At 37.3% G+C, this 25,744-nt stretch overlaps 1 pseudogene; it reads left to right on the top strand.

Moving 5' to 3' along the window:
* The first annotated feature begins 19,599 nt into the window (after nucleotides 1-19,599).
* LOC103560427 (zona pellucida sperm-binding protein 4 pseudogene) lies at nucleotides 19,600-20,528 on the top strand (annotated as a pseudogene).
* Nucleotides 20,529-25,744: the final 5,216 nt, after the last annotated feature.

Here is a 25,744-nt window from a genome sequence, read left to right as displayed (position 1 = left end):
GTCATTATATGCTTTGCTTTTATTCTCTTTGTGGATGTCAGAGAGGTCAGGAAAACTAATTAGTGAAAGGGTAGTTCAGTTTTTTACATGCTGGGTTTTCATTAATCTCTTCCAAGCACTCAGATTACTCAATCAAAAGTGTAAAAAAGATTGTTTTTGAATTCCAGCATCTAAAACTGTGAGATTAATGGGCATGATCACATCTTAGTTTACTCTATGCTTCGATTAAGAACAACAGCAAAAGAGGTACGCTGAAATGCTAAAGTTTTCCTTTCATTCCTGTCAATTTTACTGGGAAAGACAAAAGCTACAAGTAGAAAATAAGCCTTCAAGTTTCAAAAGAAAACTATAATCAGAATTGTTACATTACATTGTAGTCTCCTTTCTATCCTTGGATTAATACTACTAATAACTTCTCAAAAAGGAAAGGTTAAGGCTTTGGAATTTGGGAGGCAGTTTCTACGAAGCTGTAATTCCAATAAATTTCAGAGTACAGAAAAAAGATGCTGCACATTTTAAAACCCATTTCTGTATTTTTTTCTAGTTCAGATACTCAGAAGTTTATAATTGTTCCTTAGATTGATGAAGAGTGGTAGCAAAAAGATAAGAAATTTGTAGTCTGGTTTTCCTTTTCCTCATGATGTGCTTTAAGCTAAGTCATCCAAAATGGTCTCAACATCTATAGCATCTTCTCTAGGTATTAGAAAATATATTTAGAATAACTTCTTGCATTCAGTTTTTAAATTTGGCTATATTTCATTGGACTTTATTATTTGTACAAAATTTTCATTTTTTTCTGAAATACATGTAGAGTGTTGGATATGTATGTGCATAAACTAAAATGCAATGAACACCAAATGGGATCTAAATACAAGACTTCTTGTTTTATAATCACCCTTGAACAACTGAATTGCTTTCACTATATGGTAATAATGGACTTTGTTTAATAAAACTCTGATTTGAACTGTAAAGTCCATTATGTACCGTACCTCTAACACAGGCCTATTGAAACGTGAGCTCAGATTTCCCACTGAGGGGCATCTTGGAGAAACCTCCCTACTAGGTAAAGTAAAGCTTTTCCTTCCCAGGTGTATAAACTTAGAATCATGCTGATTTAAATGAACGACAAGAGGAATTATAACAAATAAAGAACATTGACAATCATTTAGATATAAACCAAATGCCACTGGGTCAGAAGCTCCCAGAGCACTGAAAAATAGTTATGACACAGATTTCCATTTTAATTGGCGTCTGGGATACATTTCCAGGCAAGAGTAGCTGCTGCATCTCATTGCGGTCCCCAGCTGGCGTCTATTCAGCAGCGCTGGTCTCCTGTCCTACTTCCTCTGACCTGTGTATTTAACAGATAATGAATCTTCCTTATGGATTTGACAAAATCAAAAATTTACAATCTAAATCTATCATTTTTTTAAAAGGGGAGGCTTATGACTTTAAACCAAAAAGATACTTGCCACAGTAGGGACACTGTACACAGCAGTGCTTTGCCTCCGCAGACAGTGTGGCTCTGGCTGGCACTGATCTCTCTTTAACGTTGCTGAAAACTGTTTAAGGTCTGCCAACTGCACAACTTTGAGAATACAGAGATGTGGTCTGAATGTAAGTTGACATATCGGGTATGTAGTCTTAATCACCATGATTCCATTAATTTCCTCCTTTAGGTCATTTCTAGTTATTTTGCAGAATTGGAATAAATTATCACTCAAGATAGCCCCCAGCTACTTGTTACAGTTCAGTTTGATCATGAGACACATTTCTGCCACCAATTATTAGCAAATGAGTGAGTATGACACAGTCAGCAAGTGACTCACATTCAGATTAGAATCAAATTCTGGAATAGCTTCTTAGAGCCTCCCATGAGCATGGAAGCAGAGGAAAAAGTCACACTCAAATAACTACAAGAGAACAATTCATCTCCTTTTAATCTTTCTCTTTGTCATACAGGGAATTCAGACATGCCGTTCTAAACATTTAAAGGAAAATATGCATCATTTGCATATGGACAAACATGCCTGCACCCATGTGTTCTTTAAACAGGTACACTACTGGAGCTGCCTTTTCCAAAGACCCTGTCCTACCTCCTCTTTGCTGGAATATTTCCTGGAAAAATAAACGTTTACATTCATTCACTCACCAAACATTGATCGAGTGCCAACTTGGTCACCCACACTGTTCTAGGCACTTAAGGATATATCTGTGAACAAAACAGATTAACTTTTTGCTCCCATAGTGCACTCCTTCTAGTGGGTTGGGTACGGTGTGATGGGGAGACAGAAAATAACCAAAACGAATGAATAAATGCCTGTTATTTTACATGCTGACAGTTCTGTGGAGGAAAATAAAATAAAAAAGGGGAATTATGGTGTGCACAGGCAATATTAGAGTGAGCAAATGGGAGACCACTAACTAGGAGATGGAGTTAGAGGACATGGAGGATGTTAGAGCTTTGGTTTTCACTTGGGCGAGATGAAAAGTCACTGGAGGATTTTGAGCACAGAAGTATTATTCTATGTTAATAGAATCACTTTAGCTGCTTTGTTAAATTGCACTACAAAAAGGTAAAGAGTAAATTGAGGTGTCCCGTTGGAAAATTACTGTGGTAATTTAGGCCAGAGATGATGGTAGTTTGGACAAAGTTGTGGCAATCGACCTTGTCCACAGTGTATCAGTTTTATGCTGTATATGTTTTGAGGCATGATAACAACATTTTCTTATGCTTTGTTGAAATTTCTCAAGTCACTACAGACTAGTACATTTATTTTTCTAGTAGAGATTTATGATTGCCTCTAGTCCTCTCTATACTAGTTTTTTATGGCTGCATAACAAGTTACCACAAACTTAGCAACTTAAAACACCGCAATTTATCATCTCACATTTCTTGTGGGTCAGAAGGACCCAAAGTTAGCTAGCTGGATCTTCTGCTCAAGGTCTCACCAGGCTGAAATCGAAGTGTCGGCCAGCGAGGGTTCCTGCGGAGGCTTGACGAGGGGGAGAGCTGCTTCTTAGCTCCCTCAAGTTGATGGACAAAGTTAGTTTCTGCAGTCGTAGAACTGAAGTCCCTGTTTTCTTGCTGGCTGTTAGCTGAGGACCACTCTTAGCTCCTGGGGACCACCTCGCGTCATTACCATGAGGTACTCTCCATAGGCAGTTCACAACATGGATATTTGCTTCTTCAAGGCCAGATGGAAGAGTTTATCTTCTTCAAATCTCTCCCTTTAAGAAGGGCTGAGTCTCTTTTAAGTATTTACTTGATTAGGACAGGCCTACCCAGGATAATCTTCCTTTTGAATAACACAAAGACAATGGATTTGGGATATTAGTTACATCTGCAAAACCCTTTGTCTTTATAATAAAATGTAAACTAAACACAGGTGTGAATTATGTCATAGTCATTGTCTCACCTATATTCAGGGAGACCTGTAAACCAGATGGTGGAGATCTTGCAGGCATCTTAGAATTATGCCTACCTCTCTTGCCAAAGCAAAAGGTAACCATCTCTGAGTATAAGTGATGCTCTATCTTATGATTTCACCTACTTGGCTTTGGATCTTCATTTTTTTCAGAGTTGACTTCTCTTAAGCTTATTTCTAATGCTCCCTGTAGCATACATAAATCTATTAATTATTGTTGGTCATTGCTTATAGCCACCAAAGTTTAGGAGAAGAGAGACTTAGAAGGCCAAGGCGTGTTCTAATGCTGTCTACACTGCTGCCCAATGCTCTCAAGGATATGACACATTAGTGCAGTTATGTAACAGATGCCTCCCTATATGACTGGCCTTGAGCAGTCAAGCAGCAATGATGTGCTACCTTCGTCACAGCCATAATTGCTCACTAATGCAGTGATCTCTGGACAAGCTAAGCCCACGTGATATGCCTCTTGGGCATTGGCAGACACTAGGAAAAGTCCTATAGAAATTTCTGAACCTGCATTATGAGCATCACTGAAAGATTTTTTGTTTGTTTATTTGCTTTTAGAAAGAGAATTTTATTTGGAATGAAAATCTAGAGCCCATCCCTCCTGCTTTCTCTAGGGAGGGGGCAGGGGGCTTGCAAAGAGGGGGGAGATGGTCCCTTAGAGCACAAGCTTGGCTTCCCATAAAAATCCTCCACACTAACAATGACAAAAGCCAGGCAGTGGCTCCAGCCTGGGCCCACAGGATCTGGGCCCCTTGCAAATCAGAAGGCAGTCATGTCTCTCAGTGTCTCTGATTCTTGACTTTTTATCTCTTTCACAAAGTGAATTCATGCCCTAACTACAAGGACACAGATTTATCACAACTAAAATTAAGCTATTTTCTTTTCCTGAAAGACAAAAACAAAAAGCAATTTATCTCAAAGACCATCTTTGCCATCATAACCTGTGATCAAAATCAATATAGACAAGGTTTATTGGATGATAATGCTAAATAGTTTTGAATTTTATGAAAGACTATAGCAGTCAGCATTTTTATTCTATTACATATTTTCCTCATTTTAGAAGCTTTTCTCCATGTCATCAATATATGCTTCTCTTTATCATACTATCTAAAGTAACAGATGCAATAGAAATATAATTCCAGGCCAATTGTCTAAGAGGTAAGATCTAGATTTTAAAAGGACTTCACAAGCTTTCAGATTCATCATACACATAATAGTATACTTTTGTATATACTGTTATATGGACCACACTTTCCTGGGCAATGCTCTAAAGGCTTAACAAGTATGATTTAATTTAATGTCATTTAGTACTTCAAAAATTTTTTGAGAAATATACGCCTACTAACTTATCTTACAGATGCAAAAAGAAGGCAAAGGAAGATTACCTTAGCTGGTAAGCCATAGAGTTGGCTTTTTTTAGGGTTGGGGTGTGTGATCTTGGTCACATTTTGGTGTTTCTCTGGTCCCTGAGAGAATAAATGTTAAACCAGGAGCACTAGAGTCTGCAACTCCTGGATTCAAGACTCTTTAGGATGAATACTAAAAAGGAGTGAAAGTAAGGCAAGAAAAGCCTACAGGAAAAGGGAGGAAAGCAAAAGCAAAATCCCCTTACTTCATCATTTTTTTGAGGGGAAGATCTCCCGGAACCTCTTCTCATGCTTCTTGAACAGTATTTTACATTATGCTATAAAGAGTTCTTGACAGCCTCTGAGAAAACACAGTGATGGAGATCAGCTCATGACTTATTTTTTTTTCTTTATGTATTCATGATTCCTTAACTACTTTGACCAGAAGATCCCTTGCTGTGACCCAACACATTTCCTTCCAAGAAAGGAATTGACATATTTTGGCAAGAAAATGTGTCAATCCCTCAAATTTTATAAGTTTGTTTTTCCACTTAGAATTTTCTTGATATTGCTATTTCCTTATTTATTTCCATAGGCATGTGCTTTGTTCCCTGTATATCTGTGTTATGGTTTTCTTTTTGTAGGGCAATAGCGATTATGACTGCCTTATCAACAATACAATTCAAAGAAACAGACTGTTGTCCACAGGATTCTTATTCTAATCTAGACTCATTATCTTAACCCCCTCTGATACAAACCAATTTGTAGTCTGAAGTGATGGTAGAGTGAAAGTGGAAAGAATCAATAGGAAGTTACAGAATGCTTGAGAAATCTGCTTCCCCATTTCTTTTGGCAGGATTCAAATGCTGAAAGTTAATAGGAAATAAGAAAATGAATCTAGACTGCTTAATTATTACTTTATAAAGTAATAAAGTTTGAATTACATTTGTATTCAGTGTTGCTTACTGGTGAGAATAGTAAGAATAAAAGTAAGCCAGTGACAAAGACCTAAGTACTCAGAAATTCCAATTACCCTTGACTTGCTATGCTTTTCACAGGATACCACACTATCCCATGAGGATGGATGCCTATTGTTTTCTGTGTTATACATCATCATCAGAAATTTCTTTATTTATCAGTTATTCGCATTTTGAGATGGGAAAGTAAGAATTCTAATTTGTATCAGCTTGAAATGGCAAAAGCATTGTTACATAAAGATTAATTCTAAAAGCTGAGGTAATTTGAAAACACGTAGAGCAGGGCATGATTAAGTCTGTCTTCCTGTTGTGAAATATATTTTATAAAGTAATCCCACCCCACCCCAACCAGTTATTTGCAAATAGTGATTGAACTACAGTGACAACCTAATTGGTTAAGATTACTAACACCAACACAACACCTTCTGTTTTAAAGGTAAAGGAAAAGTTGTAGGCACACAGACAGAGGGACAGAACAATATTCCACAACTGATCTTTTCAAAGCGTTCTCATATTTATTATATAAATTGTTTTCTGAAATACACTTCTGAGGTCAAAAAGAAAATAATTATATTTACCCTCATTTTTCAGAAGAAAAATAAATGACTGAAACTCAGACAGGTTAGAATGTTTAGCCAAGTTGATATAAATGTCACAGCTGTGACTAGTGTCCAGGTATTCTGATTCTATACCAAGTGCTGATTACACTATACTGTGCTTTCAAAAATAGATTAAATTATTGATGATAATATACTCAATAAATCTTGAAGACATTCAATAAACATTTACTGAACATATGCCAGGAAAACTTACAGGTTTTGTGCTTACGTAAAAGACAAAACAAAATCCTTACCCTCATGGAACTAACATTCTTGTCTTGGAAACAGGTAATTAACAAATTGATGTTTCTATAACAAAATAGCGTGAATTTGTGCATGCTAAGAAGAAAATTAGAACACCACACTAACCGGTTATTATGTTTCATACCCTTAAAAAAACTCCTTCAGCTCATCTCCCCTTCTAGCCAGATTCCAGTTTTGCTCATTTTATAGAAAATCTCCCCAGAGTGTTGAATATTGACAGTGGGAAATTATTTTTTCTCACGCCTGATGTTTCTTCATCTGAAAGGAGCTTTGATAGTGTAATTTCTGGATTGTCTCTGCCTTCTTTACTCCATTTCAGGAGAGGTGTTCTGACTGATCTTATTTGGTAAGTACACTCAGCATAACTACCTTTTTCTTCTTAAAGATGAATGGTGTGCAAGATGCTTGCATTCCACTGGTCCTTCAACAGAAGATCTTCTAGAACAACCTAGGATTGAATCTGTGTTTAATTCTGAGATTCAGTTGGGAAACTCATCAGAATATAAAGTCACATTATTGAGCTTTTAAAATGAATAAATGTGTGATTTTGGTTCCATGTTCATTATCTCCTTGACATTGTTCAGAATCCAAGTGGGAAAGAGAATGCTATTTGTAGGGCCCTAAGAGACTTCAGTATCTATTTAATTGTCTTTGTTTCCTTTCATCTCATTCTCTCTTCATCCTATTCCACTATGGCTTTCATCATCATCAACCCATTAACACTGCTCTTGTCAAAGTCACCGATGCATTCCACAATACAAAATCCATGTTGCATTCTAACACTTAATCTTACTCATTATCTCAGCTTCATTGAACAGAGTTACTTACTTCCTACCTCTTAAAACACTGTCTCTTTATGTAATTTCTTGGATACCACATATACCTGGTTTTCCTTCTAACTCAGTGGACACTATTTCTCAATTTCCTTTGCTGATCCTTCTTATCCTATAATTTGAGGTAGGGAGTGCCTTAGGACTCAGTCTTCTCTTCTCTATTTAGATTTACTCTGCAAGTAATGCCAGAGGCATAAGGCTTTAAATACCAATGCTATATACTTATTACTTCAAATTACCGTATTTGACACTGAATCTCCCCGTATTCTAGAGTTGAATTCAAAAGTTACTTGATATCTCCATTTGTATCTCTACCAGGCATCTCAAAAGTAACATGTTGAGACCCTAACTAACTCTTCCCTACCTTTGCTATTCAAACCTGACAATTCTTTAATGGTTCTATCTCACTAAATAGCAGACTACTACCCAGGTGTTTAGGACAAGAACCTCTCTTTATATTAAGCCTACATCCAAAGGTAGAACATCTTACTGACTCCACTTGCAAAATGCATTCAAACTCTGACCATTTTTCATCACTTCTACCCCACAATCCTTCGTCCAAGGAAGAGCTATCCTTCTGCCACCGAATTTCTATAATCTCCTCAATAGTGGTCCACCATTGCTCCATCAGAGGCTATTCTCCACACAGCAGCAAGACTAAGCCTTCAGAACTATAATGAAATTATGCCACTGCCCTGTTTACAGCTTCCACTGGCTTCCCTCCATACTCAGAATGTCACCAAACACCTTGCCATGGCCTGGAAGCTGCCATGGCAAACTTTATGATCTTGTCCAGGATTACTTTCTCACTGCTCTCTTACAGTCTTGACATTTTTTACTGCTTCCAGCCACACCTCCTTTCTGTTTCCTGAATAAGCCAAGCATGCTTCCATCTCAGGGTCTCTGTGGAGGAGAAGACCCTTCAACCTGGAAGCTTATTCTTTTACATCACTGAAGGTCTCCTCAGATGGGACCTCCAAAGAGAGGTCTATCTGTCTGTCTATCTACCTACCTACCTACCTACGTACCTATCTATTATCTAGGTATCTATCTAAAGTGTCTCCCACTAGAATATAATATCTCTGCAATCAAATTGTCTGTGTTTATTCCTTTCTGTACACCCAGGCTCTAAAACAGTGACTGGCACATAGTAGGTGCACAATAAATACTTTTTGACTAAAGAATAAATAAGAGAAATCTCCAATCATGTGAACCATGAAGAAAGTGAAAGAGAATAATAGTACAGAAAAAGTGAAAAATAGCCGATTGATAAGGAATAGATTACAGAACTGGCTTTCAAATATTGGAAGCCCAATGTATTATTACATACAGACACAGAATGTCAGGAGGTTTTTTAATTTGTTCATAGTGATTTGAATTCCATAACATTCCTACTCTTTTGTTTCCTGTTATAAAGGAAAACATCACTCTCTAAGCTCAGTCTCAAAAAGGTTGCCGTGACTATCTGCATTGATATAGTTTCTCAACAATTGAAGAGAGAGCCCAGATACATTTATTCCAAGCCTGTGCTCCCCTTCAAAGCTTGACCAATAATTCTTTGCATCTCATAATAGAATAATTCATCTAATTATTGGATAATCCTATTGAGAACATTTTACCTAGGAGCTATTCAGATAAGCACAAACATTGGAGTAGGGTTTGGTTGAGAATATCATTATAAAGTAATGATGTAATGGTAAAACAACAACAACAGAATAACAACAATAATAGCAATGAGATTAGGGAAGATACTGAGAGAACAAACATGTTCTGCTTTGTGACCTTTGTAATACTGCTAACAAACAAGGTAGCAGAGGGATTTTCTCCTCTTTAATAGGGTGGCAATATTGCTGTTGGGTGGGGAGCACAGCGGCCAGTACCTGAGGCCAAACCTGTCTAAACATGGAACATGAGAGAGCAGAAAAATAACTGGAATTAAGGGTGGTGAGAGAGTTTTAGCAACATGACAGACTGACCAGTGGTAAACTTTAGGTGGAAAACCCACCTGACAGCCAAGAGGACTGCAAATAGAAGACGCACATGGCTATTTGCTTTCTAAAGTATTTTAGAAAGATTTAGGTAAGGGGATGAGCTTAAAAATACACATTTGTTAGTACATTAACTCTATTGAATCCTAATATTCTTTATTTGAGAAAACTTGCATTAAATAACATTGAGTTTGAACTAGGTTATCATATTTGCATACAGATGTATATTTTTTTTCTTTTACCTTTCACATGTTTTTGGTAAGGTTTCCTTATTCATCAGATATTCCTGAGATTCCTACTATATATGTCAGTCTTCATCCAGCTTCATACTATTCCTCAAAATTTATGCTCTGAAAGTACATTTACAGTATTATTTAAGAATATTTTATTCTACTATAAAAATAAGAAAAGTAAATGCATTAAGATGATAGATAAAGGTAAGTATAGAAGTAAGAAACTTGAGAAATGTGCTAGACATAAATAACGTAAGTAGAGTATATATGTATTGAAATTGACAGAAAGGGATAAAAAGACCAAGAGATAACAAAGATTTATGATACATTTACATGACACATGGAGGAAAGGATGATAATGACACAGTAAAATATGCGAGTCACATAAGACACTCAATATTTATGTCCTTCATTTGAGACCCTCATTGAGCCCTTCCTGACTCTGGCCCCAAGTGTCCTTAATCCTACAAAACCCATAGCTGATCAGCAGATATGTCTCACTCATATAGAAAGTATGTATTGGCTCCAGGCACCTTCTATCCCCTAAGTCACCTTTTCAACTTCACCAAAGGAGGTAGCTGAAGTGTGAGAGAGAGAGGACATACAAATATGGCTGGTGAAACAAAGATCAAGGTAGCAAGCTACTTCTACCACATGGGTACCCTGTTCTCTGTGTTACCTTATCCTTTCTCTTTCCCCCTGGATTTTTGCTATAGCTTTTAAGCACATTCAATACATTACGTGCATTCAGTACATTCTGTGATTCATGCATCTTAATTTGCTCAGTGAGCCTTTTTGTTCTGTGACCGCTGGGATAGCCTGCTTGGGAGAAAATGTGGAGGCTACCATTGCATCAGTGTAATTTCTCACATGACAGACTCCCTCATATGATAATCAACTACAATATCTCCTATCATTTGTCATTCTAATATAATAGATTTGTTACTGCAACTTCGATGGTGCCCTCCACAGAACAAGAATGTAAGAAAACTAATGTTAATAGCATGAAATTGATCATTTAAATCATGTAGTAAATGAGTCCAAGGAAGTATTTTCCAAGCAACAGTGAAATGTTTTTGCTTTGACAAGTATATATTTTCTTTGCAATTAAATAACATTCATATGATAGCATATTGTTATTTAATAGATTAGCTCAAGATCCAGGAAAACTAATAAATCTAGCAGAAGGATAGATTAGGGCCTACTGTGAGAGAAAGGCAATGACAAATGGCCTGAGGCACTGACTAGACTAACTCAAGTTACCAACCAAGCACAGCTTTTTAAAACACACAGAGTGGAAAAGCTTTTGTCCTATATTGATCTTTGCAAAACAAAGTTGGAATGACAAAAAAATTCTAAGCGTGCATGTGTGCACACACATATACGTGTGTGCTGCACTCATATCTGTAAATTATGGCAAAGATTTAGACCAAGATTACCCCAGACTACTTGTTATTATTGAGCTGAACAAGATTGAGGGCAGATTGGGAGGATGAATGGCAGTAGTTATAAAGGGTAGAAATGCCAATTTGACTATAAGACGGAAGAGAGAACGTTTTAGCTTGTAATATGCAGATGACTTAAAACATCTAAAAATGGAGATGTTTCTCAACCAAGGGCCAGAAGTTTAAAAAAAAAAAAAGAAGAAAAAAAGGTAAAAGAAAGGATAGAAAAATGGACCAGAGTGAGGGAGGGAAGATTCAAGTAGCAAGGCACTTTCATCACGTGTGCATTCTGAGAAAGGCAGAGGGAGGGAGTGTCAGAGGGAGGGAGAGAGGGTGGAGGAAGGAAAGAGGGAAGGCAAGAAGGAAGGGAAAGACCTGGGATGGTGGGATATTTTAGACCTCTCAGTGACTGCTTTTGACTCTAAAAGCCTGGAGAGAATGGTGGATACATCTTTATTCTTACATGAGTGATTAATGAAAGTCTAGCTTGACTCCCTAGTTGATGAAGCTTAAAACTATAAATCATCCTTCAATTTCTCTTTTCTAGCTGAGGCAATAAAATCCAGATAATGTCAAAAACCGTTGTATTTTGAATATTTAAGGGGCTGACTTTTTGGTTAGATTACCCAGGTCCAGTGCTTCTTTCCCTCCTGCCTCTTCATGTCTGTCTTTGGGCCATTTCCCTGCTCATTAACACCTCCTGCCCTGTGCGTAAGGTGCTAAGGAAGGAGATTAAACCAAAATCTTTTGTGCCTTAGATAAAAGGAAGAAGAGAATAGAAGTCATTAGTAGAAAATTAAATGTGAGGAATAAATATGATGTTCAATTATCCTGACTGTTTCATTCTCTATTTCCTTGAGCCATTGAGAAATTCTTGCATTGATATTTTATTCAATTTCCTACATATTTTCTCTAAAATTGATCATTTTAGTAGGGGGACTGAGTGGGGGTTAGCAGTTACACCAACCTGGATTGTGTTTACTGCTTCACTGTCATCAAGTATAAGATGTATGGCATTGGCAAGTTATGTGAACATTCTGATTCTCAATTTTCTCTGTAAAATGCATACCTGAGCATACTGTGGCAAATTAGGTGGCATTTTAACAGCTTTACTAAAGGGGCTGAAATATATTACAGCTCAAAACATGTTAGAAACTTACCTTGCTCTCTTTCCTTATTTGTCTAAGTAAAAGGAATGAAATTTAATGTTTTTCTTGTCTTTATTAACTTTTTAAAAATTTTTAAGAATAAGATTGTATTCTTAGGACTCCTAGTACTCTATGCTGATATAGTAACTCAAGCAAATCCATGCCATGATCCACCCAAAGGTTTTTTAAACAAATTTTACTTTTTTAAGTTCTGTATCAGGGGTCAAGGCTATTTTACACAAGATACAATGTAAAAGGAAGATTTCTTTCCAAAGACTAGAAAAAAAATGTATTTTCTGTCAAAAAAACAAAAATCATTTATGAGTACCTGGAAAAAGTACAATGTACAGTATAAATACTCTATTGAAAAAAAGTTCAAATGCTGATGCATATATTTTTGGGGTGTGTTATATTTACTTTAATTTTGTTAAACAGTAGTTTTGCTCTTTAGTGTTTTAATTTAACGTTATTTAAAAGTATTGACCTCAAATCAAATTTTGATTTGTCATATATAATTTCCTTAGGCATTTAAATTTGTTTCTTCTTGCTGACATAACAGATTACCATAAACTAAACAGTTTAAAACGATGCAAATTATTGGCTGGCCCCACGGCTTAGTGGTTAAGTTCGGCATGCTCTGCTTCAATGGCCTGGGTTTGGTTCCCAGGCACAGACCTACACTACTAGTTAGTGGCCATCCACCAACTTGGATGCTTCCTGAAGCAAAAAGAGGAAGATTGGCTGCAGATGTTAGCTCAGGGCCAATCTTCCTCAGCCAAATAAATTAATAAATAGAGGATCAGCCTCATGGCCTAGTGGTTGAGTTCACATGCTCAGCTTTGGAAGCTCAGGTTCATGGGTTCAGATCTCCAATGCAGACTTACACCACTCGTCAGCCATGCTGTGGCAATGACCCACACAACAAATAGAGGAAGATTGGCACAGATGTTAGTTCAGGGTGAATCTTTCTCAGCAAATTAATTAATTAATTAAATGAAAAATAAATTTTAAAAAGCCAACACTAATTATTATTTTACAGTGCTATAAGTCAGATCCTGCACTCGTCTCCCTGAGCTACAATTAAGGTCTCATCAGGGCTTCATCCCTTTCTGGATGCTCTAGAGGAGAATCCGTTTCCTCAATCACTCAGGGCATTGAAGGAATGCAGTTTCCTGTGGTTGAAGGACTGAGGTTCCTGTTAATCTTGCTGGCAGTCAGCCAGAGATTGAGCGCTAACATGCTTAGGCTTCAGGGTGACACTCTTGTGTGAGTCCTTCCCATGTGTGTTCATATGGTTAGAGGAAAGAAATAATTTGTCATGATTTCCTAATTTTAAATAAAAGTTCACCTTTATACAGAATTTGTATTCATAGTTTTATGAAACTTTAATTAAATTACACCTAAAAATTGTGTTAAAAATTATGCAACTTTGAAAATAAGGCAAATAACCTCAAAGTTTTCCTAATTAAATGAGGATACACTCCTGCCCTAATTCATTTGAATTTCATTGCTCTCCTTGTGAGTAAAATAGAAATGCATTGTTGAGATTACTTTTATCAACAATTATATACTGACTACTCACATAAGGTTATACTGACTGATTTTAAAAAATAATGCTATATAAATTATAAATTACTTATAAATTTTTATGTGTCTCCTAGTAAACGCTACAGGAATATGCATCATAACTGAAAAGTAATGGCTTACTTAATAATTTAATGTCATAGCATTACCTCGTTATAAGTTTTAAAAAAAGTAAATTGGTGTGTGCATCTGTATTTTCTTCTGTTTAGTGAGAGAAATTAACAATGATTCACAGTTTGTATTCCTGAAGTGTATCTTTCTCTTCTGGGTCAAATGACTTTCTTTGTTTCTCTTTTGATATACATTTAAGGATACTATCCAAGGTATTTTAGAAGAAGGGGAAATTACTTTGGAGATACTTCCTTGATTATGTTCCTCTTTAGTCTGGGAAAGCTGCTTCAATCAGGACCTTCCATTTGCGGTTTTTCTCTTTTTTTTTCCAGAGGGATGGAAGGTCAATTGTAAACCATTCCATGTATTTTCTCTCATTTATTAGAAAAGTCCTAAATTAGAATAAACATGCTTCTTATTTTGGGTGAAGAGCATAACCACACTTCTTGTTTTGTTTTTTCCTTCTGGTTGTTGCTGTTTTTGTGTTTAGAGGTTAACTCCATCTCTAGAGGTGATTTGCTCACTTGGGAGAAAGAGTGGGAGAGCTATTTCTGGGGTAGCAGATATTGTCACTGGTTATGGCCCAGCCCCTCCGAGAGGATCTCACATCCTGCGAAATGATTGTCTTACAAACTAAAACAACTGATTTGTTGAAAGCTGTCCTATTGGACTAAGGCCTATGTAGCTACAAAGTTCCTATACTGAGTGCAACTTTGTAGTTTCTCCTCATAAAATCTGCTCCTCCCACCCCCACAGTGCTGGACAGATGAAAAGAGCTGGTCTCACTGGCTGTGCTTCTGACCTGACCCTCCTGAGGGAGTGGAGAAGTGGAAGGAGCAGTGATTCATCCCCGAGTACACGTTGATATTTGGGTGAGTAATTTGCCCTTTACATTACGCAGAGTAGCACACCATATATATGCACATATGTATACACACATACACATATATGTACATTTAGTTTGCATTTTACTATTTTAAAAGAAATGGTTTTCACCTATGGAAAATGATTAAGCAGAATTCACATATGATGCAATTCATTTTTATTCCACTTTATAATAATAGAAATATATAAAATGTCTTTAGACTCTCCCACATGCCATTCTGAAGTTCTTAGTTAACTCTGAATTAATGTGGTAACTTTCTTTGATCACGACCTAAAAATCAACCCAGATTTCCCCAAATAAAAAGCAACAGATTACATTTTTCTTCTTGTAGCTCATGAGCTCAATCACTTAATCATAATTTTATTATGATGTCAGGGGTTATTTTTATATCTGTTTCAAAGATAACCATGAATTTTACCATTATTTAAGAAAATTTAGCATAATTAAATTGTATAAATCAATATTCATATCAAAATATAGGATGCAGTATTTTGGTTTTCTTTGCTTAAATCTGGATTATGAGGAAATATAAAGCTAGGTTAAAGAGAAATATAAAAATATCTTTTTCTCCTTGTATGTCTACTTTTTATGAAATGTTGTCACAACAGTAACATGCTTTATGTCAGTAGTTCTTTTTAAAACAGTATCTAATTATAATATGCCATGGTGACTGACATATATTATGTTCAATATTCATAAAAGCAGTGTTATTCCAATAAAAAAATTATACAGTGCTACCCACCATGACCTTGCAGAATATACTAATAATAGTTTTCTCCTCCAAAATATTTCCACATGTGACAATTCCTATTTCCTGTGGCATTTGAGGAAAAGCTACCCAATCAGCCATAAATATATTGGTCTACCTATGAAATTTCACGACCCACACGGCAATTCCATTTTTAATTTTCCTTGGTAAACAGATATTGAATATTTGAGGGAGGAGATTGTTTCAAAAGTCTAGAAGATGAAAAAACGTTCCTGTCAGAACTCCTTTTACTTTGGTGGGCAACCAAAGCGTTATTTGGAAAGTGACCTTAATGTTGTGGTAGCCTGGAAGCACGTTACCAAGCAGATTATACCAGAGACAGAGGCACCAGCCAAATTAAGATGCAAAGATCACGTGGCTTATTATACTACTTCAAAACACAGCAAGCAACAAAGGTGAAGATAAAGACTTGGCTAACATTTAGAACAGGGTGAAAGCAGGGTAGAAAGAACAATCCCTTAATCCAGTATTAGCCAATGTTCTTACATTCCATCTCTCTCTCGTCTCTGCCACATCAGACTTCCCCTCTGATCATACACGTACAAGATCAGAGTTATGGATGAACAAGGGTGTTCAGCAAATAGAAGACACACCTAGCAAACACACATTCCCTCTATCAGAGTGACTCGGCCAACTCCTCCTTGTCACAGATGTATCTGCCCAGACAACCTGATGAACAGTCATGCTTTTTATCTGTTTATGGGGAATAACATGCATGTGGCCATAATGAGATCATACTAGTTGTTACCAGTGGAGGGGTGGGTACCAATTAGGGATGACATAGCTACCAGTCTGGAGGTAACATGATCTGTACGTTATAATGAGTTCTTTCCCTCCCTTCCCGTCTATATATAACATTCTTGCTTGCTCTGTCCCTTTAATCATATATTCCATTTATTCTATCTTTAGCGAGTCATAAGTGTCTGACTTACTCTCTGTATTTCATATGTCTTATGAATTCTGCCTATATATCACAGGCTACTGAATCATTTAATATCTATAATTAGCATTTTTAGAATTGTATCACTTTTTATTTTGTTTGTTTTGGTTTTGCCCTCTACAACAGACTTAAATACTTCCAAATAATACTGCAAAGACTTATTATGAAAAAAAATTAGTCTTCAAAAATTATTCATTAATATCTTGCCAATTGATTCAAACAGTCCTTCTAAACAAAAATGACCTTGCATCAGCAGCAGTTTAGAAGTAATCTGACCTAAATGGAACAACGTCATCCAGGTAGTAACAAATTGTTGAAGTGGCATAAGAAGACTACTGTGAGCATTTCATTACCAAGTTAAAATGCGTGTTGTGCATGAGGTACCAGACTTGGTTTGGGCTGTTTTTGTTCTATGCTATAATTTGATGGAGGCATACCAGTGTCATGTTGTTTGGGCTTCACTCAACTTCTTCAATAATGGCTTTCTCCATAAGTTAAATGAGCCTTTATAAATAATTAGATTGATTTCCTAGAAACTTCCCTAATGAAATAACAGAAAGAAATATGTATATGATTAAACTAAACAAAAAAAGACATCTAAAACTTGTTCAGTTTTTCTTGGTTCTACTAAGTAACTACTTCAACTCCAACCATTTTGGCAGTTGACAAACTACTAAATTCTGGACTTATGACCGTGGTCCAAACCTCACCCTGTACTACTCTGCTCAGAATTCTTGTCTTGTGTCATGACTGCTGTGATTGCTGGCCGTTTCTTTTACTTTTAATTTCTGGTTTAACATGTGTCACTGTTATCCCAGCTAAAATATTAACGCCTTCTAGAAAAGTCAGTTATTCCTCCTGTGATATCACCTAGGTTTTCTAGGAAGTGCCCTCTTTTGTTTCGTTTTTCCTCAATCTCATGTTCTTTTCCATGATCATACTCATAATATAATTACCCAAAATACTCCAGTTATGCAGGAGGAAACTAAGAAATATTAGATTTAGTCCATATACAGTATTTATCAATTTAGCTAACCTTAACATTTACAAGATATTGACTCCTCAGAAATACTTTTTCCTTCAAAAATTGCTATTTGTGGATATAGAAATAAATTTGTAGATGAGGAAAATTGGAAATTGTTCCTTAGATGATAATTCCTGACTCTAAAGCATTCCCCAAATTCCAGTTACTAGCAGCTGATAACATATGCTTCTCAACATATCTCAGGCAACTATCAAATAGAAGAGCAGAGAGTAGTTCTCTTTCTAATTATTTTTTACAGCATGTCTTCACTTTTCTTTTAGGATTTGGCCACCATGGAAGATGATAACTTTAATGTGTAAAAGTGGTAACAGCTCTTGAAGGGGTAATCTTCAGAACATGCTGGTTGAAAAGCTTAAAATATTTCATACTGAAAAAATATATTTTGTGATTGATATTAAATAGAAGATGTCAACAGATATAATCTTATGTTATCTGTTCTTGTCTATTTAATTTTGATATTGATTTTACAGAAATTACAAAAAAGTATGAGTAATCACTTTCATAAAATTATAACATTTAAATTTGAAAAAGCATTATCTACATTTAGCTAAATTATTTTTTTTTAAAAATCTTACCATTCAACTTATTAGCATTTTCAATCATTTGATTTTCATATTTTTACATTAGAAAAACCTGTATATGGGGATACTCACTGTTCAAAACCAACGTTTTAATGAACTACGTATTTTCCTACTGTGGTCGTCAATATTTTTTTGCTCATTTAATAGGTACATAATGAGATTCTAATTCACTTCTAAATTACAGATACACAATGAAAAGTAGTCTTGCCTTGTGAATATGCCCTTGTAAATAGAGAATGAAGAAGAAAGGTGAGGAAGGACCATTATATAGATGCGATATATGAGGAGAGGCATGAATGAAGCAACGAATTGAACTATACAAACTATACAAAATATGGAGGAGAATATCATATTCAAAAAACCAAGCAAGCCCAAAGGACCTGAAGAAGAGATGAGGGTAGCATTGTTAGAGTAACCGGTGATCATTTGTGTGGCAAGAGAAGAGTGAGTGAGAATGGTAGCACTAGGAAATGAGATTGGAGATATTAACGGGGAAAAGTTCAAGATCACATACAGGAAGACAAAGCCAGAGCAATAGGGTGCAGTTGGTGAGAATTCGGTGGATATTTGATATTATTTGAAAGTAGAATTGACAACATTATCTGACAAAGTGGCTACGAATCAAAGAGGAGTCAAGAAGGACTTCTGGATTTTTTTTAGCAACTAGGTGAACTGTGTCATCACTTACTGAGAAGGTAAATACCAGGGAAGAAACAGTTTAGGTGGGGAAAGCAAAAGATCTGTTTTGAACATTTTGAATTTAAGATGCTTATTAGACACCAAAATGGATATACTGAAAAGCAGTTGGGCACACAAATCTGGAAATTAGATGAGAATATGGCATGGAATTAAAATATGGTAGTCATCATTATGCTAAGAGAACTTTAAAACCTTGTAACGTAAATAGAGAGCATATAAAGTGCTAACCGTTGGGGCACTCCAACAGTTAAAGTTGGGAAGAAGAGGACCTGGGGAGAACGACTAATAACGGTAGGTCATGTGCTACATATTTCTGTATTTTCTAGAAGAGAAGTGAAGCATGTGTTTCAAGAAAGAATTGCTGAGTGTGAGTATAAGGGGAGGGTTCACTACCTTAGGACTGGAAAGATAGAGGTTATTGTTGACCTTGGCAAAAACCATTCTAGTTAAGTGGTAGAGATAAAACCTACTGGACGAGAACACGTGGTAAGTAAAAAGCCCAGACATTTCAGGAGAAAAAAGAAAAACTAAGAAACTTTTGAATAGTTTCCCTACAAGAAGGTACGGAAATATGAACCAGAAACTTGGGAAGCGGAGAAAATATGAAAAATAATATTGATGTTTCTGTTCCTGAGCTGGAAGCTATTTTACCTACAGAATGTTTTGGTATGAAGTTAAATTGAATGCAGCTGACTCCTCCTCCTTAGCTCTGTGATGGCAACACACACCTTTGCCCCTTTCCAGTTTCCATTTACTTCCTGTGGTACCACAAGACAGATCACTGGAGACTAGGCAGTGTATGAAAATGAGCTAGTTGCGGCTAGGGAGGTGAGAACTTGGGGCCATGGTTTTATCACCTTCAACAGTATCCTCAGGGTTAGAGTCAGCTGCAGCTACTCTGTAAATAGCAACGCCTTCCTGGTTAATGTCGTGGTTCTTACTCTCTCATCACTCCTTTCTGAGACCCAGCCCTGACCCCTCACTCTGGAACTTCAGATTGCCAGAGATAAAAACTATGGCTCCTACTACACTGTTGGTGACTACCCAGTGGTGAAGTTATTTCAGGACCCCTTTCATGTGGATTTCTCCATTCATCACAGAACAGACCCCTACCGAGGGCTGCTTCTATGTCAGTGTTGGGCCATGCCCAGCACAACCCCCTGCATCAGTCACGGTGGCCTACGCTGGTTAAGGGGATGCTCCTAGACTGGAGATAATTATCAGACCCAACTGATCCCTGTTCAGAAAGCCTTGGATCTGCCATTTCCTTCTCCCTACCAGTGCTTTAACTTTTTCACCTTCAGCTTTGAGGACTCCATGGCAAAGTGGGCACTCAGGAGACTGGTGTATCTGCACTGCTGTCCATCAGTCTGCCAGCCTACTGGGACATCATCCTATATGATAACCTTTCCTGTTGCCAGGTGAAGAAGAAGCTCTGACATCCATTGTCAGAACAGTCCTGTAAGCATTTCTAGAAGAGTCCCATGATTCTAATCCAAGTCACTAAGGACTCTTTAGAAAAACTCTAGAATTACTCAAGCTCTCCTGTAGACTCCCAAGCTCTGTGAGTGGCAGGCCTTTCTGGGACCTTAATAGTTGGAGACTTGTTAGTATCTTACTTGGCTATCAGGAAACAGAGATGAGTTACACCTACTCAATGTATTAATAAAACCAGATAGCCCTGGAGGGCTAACCCCTTCTATCCGTCTCTCTGAATCAAATGGCTGCTGAGATTGAAAGTGAGATTGTAACTTTTTGGTATTTTTGGAAGAATATTTGCATGAGTTTTACCTTCCTGGACTGATAAAAACTTGAGAACCAGGAAAGAGTCTTGAAGTTAAGATATGAATATAGCAGATTCCAGATGGAACTTGCTCCCCAGAAATCCTTGACATTTGGAGAAAGTAAAAAATGACCCCATGGAATTGTTCTTAAGCTTCTTCCTTCTCCAAAACCCACTATATATTCGGAATTGCTAACTGACTATCCTATCTCTGAAATTTGGAAGTTAAGCAGTGATCTGGGAGAATGAGGCCTTCTTGAAAGTGTGTGAGGCCAAGCTACAGTCCTACTGACCAATAGGAGACAGCTTGGCCTTCTATCTCGCTGTAGCACCACTCCACCAGGGGTATTCCAACACTTAGAACCGAGTTCAACGAGCTGAAAATGAAAACTAACAGCTTAACTGACAAGACTACGGTCAGAGTAAGAATATAAATTTGGCCCTTTAGAGTCAATGGAGAAGTGGAAGAAAATCTCATAAATCAAATAAACATCAATGTTAAAACATTTCAGGTTATATATTAGTTATCTTTGCTGCATAACAAATTATCCTAAAGTTAGTTGCATAAAAGGCACATTTGTTATCTCAGAATTTCTGTGCATCAGGAGTTGTCCGTGACTTACCTGGGTCCTCTGCAAGGCTACAAACAAGGTGTTTTCCAGAGGTGGATTCGCATCTAGAGGCTCAACTGCAGAAATATCTATTTCTAAACTCACTCAGATTTTGGGGAGAATTCTAATTTTTTTTTTTTGTTTTGGTGCCTGTAGCGCTGAGGACCTCAGCTTCTTGAGGTCTGGAGGTAGCTCTCAGCTCCTAGAGGCTGCCTGCCGTTCCTGGTCACATGGTGGCATACTTCATCAAATGGGCAAGGAGAGTCACTGGAGAGAGACTGCCAGCCAGACAGAGTGCGAGCTAACATAGCATAATCAAGGGAGCACCTTCCCACAGCCTTTGCAATATTCTCTTGGTCAAAAGAGAAAGAATTATATAAAGGCATGACCACCAGAAGAAAAGGAACGTGGGAGAGCACTCTATAGAGTACCCTCCACAGATGATAAATGCAGTAAGTATTTTGAAGCTAAAATAAAAACATGAATTGTCATCATTATGATTCAGTAGCTGAAGGGAAATATATTTTTAATGACTTTTCTATTTTATATATTTTAATGACTTTTGTTGTAGGGCTCATTTTACACCTGCTTTGCTCCTTTTCATAGAATATGGTCCAGGCTTTCCACTCAGCCTGATGTTTCACCAAGGACTCTCTCCAGAAGGGTCTTATATTTTAATCTTTCTTCCTAGAAATATAAGGCTGAAAAAAAAAACCCTCCTCCACTTATTCAGAGCTTTTAGGCTTCTGTTAAATCTCCACCCAGCACAGCTTCTGTACTGCCAATTGTTTCCAGCTAAAAAGCTGCCGATCGTTAGCCTGCATTATTTTCTTACATCATTTTCCCTACTCTTTCTGTCATTTTATTACCTCATATTTCTCTTTATTCTGAGTCCATTTTTCCCGAGAGTACAGAGAAGTATGTTCTTTTACTTTATTTGTTTTTTTTCTTTTCATTTGTTTTATTATATGCTACTTGCTTTCTATCATTTCCTCTCATTTTAGTGTCTGCTTTCCTTTCAAGAACAATGTAGAAAAGGCTGTTTGGAGTAAACTGGAGAACTAGCACTGTATATTGCATGTGTCATCCCAAAACTCTCACAGGAATTCTGCATATCTCTGATCTTATATATACTTGTCCTATTATCAATTGCTGCATAACAGACTATCCCAAAATTTACTAGCTTAAAACAAAGATCCTTTATTGGGGGTGAGGAAAATTGGCCCTGAGCTAACATCTATTGCCAATCTTCCTCTTTTTGCTTAAGGAAAATTGTCGCTGAGCTAACATCTGTGCCAATCTTCCTCTATTTCATATATGGGACACTGCCACAGCATGGCTTGATGAGCAGTGTTTAGGTCCCTGCCTAGGATCCGAACCTGCAGAGCCCAGGATGCAGAAGTGGAGTGCATGAACGTAATGACTACACCATCTGACTGGCCCCAAAACAATGATCATTTCATCCTCTCTCATCAGTTTGTGGGTTCTGAATTCAGGCAGCCTGACTCTTCCATTCCACATGTTGTCAATAGATGTCACTGAGAGGTTTTCAGCAGACAGAGAGGCTGGTCTGGAGGACCCAAGATACTTGGCCTCACATGGTTTTTGCCTTGGCAGAGATAGTTGGAAGGCTGAGCTCAATTGGCACTCTGGAGCAAAGGACAGTGCTGGAGAAGACTTGCCAGTGTTGTAGTCAGACCTCTTACGTGATGGCTCAGACGTCCCTGAGACAGTGAGGACTGGGTGGAAGCTGGAAAGATTCTTAGGTCCTTGCTACGAATGTCCCAGAATGATGTTGTTGCTGCATTTGATTGGTCAAATCATTAAGGTCAGTCCAGATTCAAGGGAGGGGAATTGAAGTCTGCCTATGAATGGAGGAGCAGCAAACCATATGTGGCCGTCCTTAGTATATCACAACGTCACTCCTCAGTTTTTAGTGCTGGGCTCTGCTCATTCCCACCATCCCTTTCAGGGAGAACAGGTTATGAAGGCCGGCTTATAACAGAGCTCACAGCAAAGCCCTATAAGTCAATTATTACGTTAGGATATTTAGTGCCTAATTATCACTACTTAGCTTACTCTCTCTGCAGCTATAAAGCCAAATGTGGCTTTATCTCTTTCATGCACTGAGCCATAAAGATAGGACATTTCTCAGGGTTAGGAGTCCTAATTCAAGTTTGAAATTATGTCTTATTCATGCTGCTTATGAAGCTATTTGACTCAGCTTTAAATCCAAGTGTTTAAAAGTATTTATACTCTGCTTTCTGATGCTGGGTCTGGATTCTGCAATCCACAAGTCTTTGTCATGTGGATTCCTCTTATGCCTTTTCAGTACAGGCACTGGAGGGAGGCTGAGAGGCAGGAGGAGGAAAGAAGGGACCTGCTGATTTCAGTTTGCATGTTGTTCCTATTAGAGTCTCTTCATCAATCTTGTTTCACCCTGGCTACACCAGTGGTTTCTAATTTCTTGGATGTTTTAGTTCTTTCCAAAACATCCCTGTCACACACTCCTCCCCACTGCGGCCTTACCAGGACTAGGCTGACTTCTACCTCTACAAGACCCCCTGAACAAATATGATGCCAGCACTAACAGATGAGGCCCTCTCCTGAGAAAGTTTCAGCCTTGCCTCTGGGACCTTTCTTTTGAACTCCTGAAGTACTAGGTGGCATTCTTTGCTCTGAGGTTTACAAGACCCCTCTTGCCCACCCCTGGGTTACCAGAGTAGCTAGCTGGCACTCCGTCTTTGTAGGTCTCATTCCCAAATCTATGTAGATCCTACTCTTGGCCTCTAGGTTCTGAAAACTCCAAACATTTTTTCCCATCGTTAAAAGCAGCACTCATTTCTTCATTTATTACCCTTTCCTTACCTCATTTCATCCTATTTTTCCGTTTAAATTCTCCAATATCTGTTTAATCAATTTCTTATATTAAATTCTGTCCGTTGAAATAGCCAGCGTAGTTTCCGTTTTCCTAAGTGAACTCTCACTGACACATCATACTGATTCTCCTTCATTCTTCATTCCCTTATCGACTGCCTCAGGGCAATACAAGGTGAAATTTGGAGACATTTGTAGTGCCTCAATTTTCTTCATTCTGTTTCAAAACTCTGAAAGCACCCAATTCACAAATAAAGTCCCTTTCTGCTTAGGAGAACTTTGGTGGTTTCTTCATCCTGAAACTAAACCCAGCCTAATACAGAAATTGACCTGGAGAAAATAGCAGAAAACTGACTGAGATTTGGGCCTAAGACAAAACACCTAATACTAAGTCATTTTTACTCTATATCTGTTTCTTTTTTGTTGGTAATAATAAAATTTTCTAGAAGTACTTGCACAACAATTTTTTGTCTTTTCAGGAATGATTCTTTGCCCCTGACCTGGGTACTCAACTTCAACTGCAGACTAAACTTGCTCCAGACGTCTTCTTTTTTCCCACATCTAGGTGAGAATTGCATTAAAATTGATTGTGTATTAAGTAGTGTAATAAGTATTATTGTAATTTTAGAAAAAAGTTATGTAACTCTGCATGAAGGACTTCAGATAAGGCTTTACAGGTACTAAGATAATTCATCGAAGGAGTGTGTTGGAATTACCAGGATTAAGGAGGCAGAGATGTGTTGGAGGTTGGCATAACTACAGGTGATGTGTATGGTAATGGATGGTAATTAGTCTTTGGGTGGTGAATATAATGCAGTCTATGCAGAAATCAAAATATAATGGTGTACACCTGAAATTTATATAACATTATAAACCAATGTTACCTCAATAAAAATGTTAAAAATAAAAAAATAAATACCTGCTTGTGAAAACTTGTTATTGGACCAATCCTTGGTTTATTTGTATAGATTTTGACAAGCCTTATATCAGTAACTCATGAAGTCAGCATTTATTCAGATTTGATCAGATTTGCTTATCATATTACTCTGATATTGGACTCTAATTCTACCCCCTAAAAGTGTTTTATTCTTTTTGCATAGGGATTTATTTACATTGTATCCCTATTCTAGAACCAATGTGTTTGTTATGATCTTCTCCTTAACTTACTCTCATTATTTACCTCCCCCACCAAATATGGCATTAATTCTATATCCGGGTGTTGTGGTTGGGTCACTATATCTCCTAGAGGATCGCTCAAATTCTAACTCCTGCCATTCAGATGAGTTCACATGCTATCACAATGATTTCATGATTTATATATCTGCCGAAGTTTCCAGGTTCCCCCTGTACTTTATCTTCTCCTTGACGGCTCCTCTCGGAAGGCCTCTATTACTTTGTGCTGCCCAGCTTTCTTGATAGTCTTCTTACCAGAAGAATCGTGCCTACTGTTCACTGCTGAGGCTTTTCTGTATTGAATCACTGTAACCTTTGTGGGTCAGTATTCCTGATCTAATCTAGATTAAAAAGAGGAGTGAATTAAGCTCATTACAATTTTTCATTTTTCAGTGGGACTAAAATATACAAGGAG

This window comes from Equus przewalskii, chromosome 9, assembly GCF_037783145.1.
Source record: "Equus przewalskii isolate Varuska chromosome 9, EquPr2, whole genome shotgun sequence".
Classification (NCBI taxonomy): Eukaryota; Metazoa; Chordata; class Mammalia; order Perissodactyla; family Equidae; genus Equus; species Equus przewalskii.
This window is presented reverse-complemented; position numbering and strand designations above follow the sequence as displayed.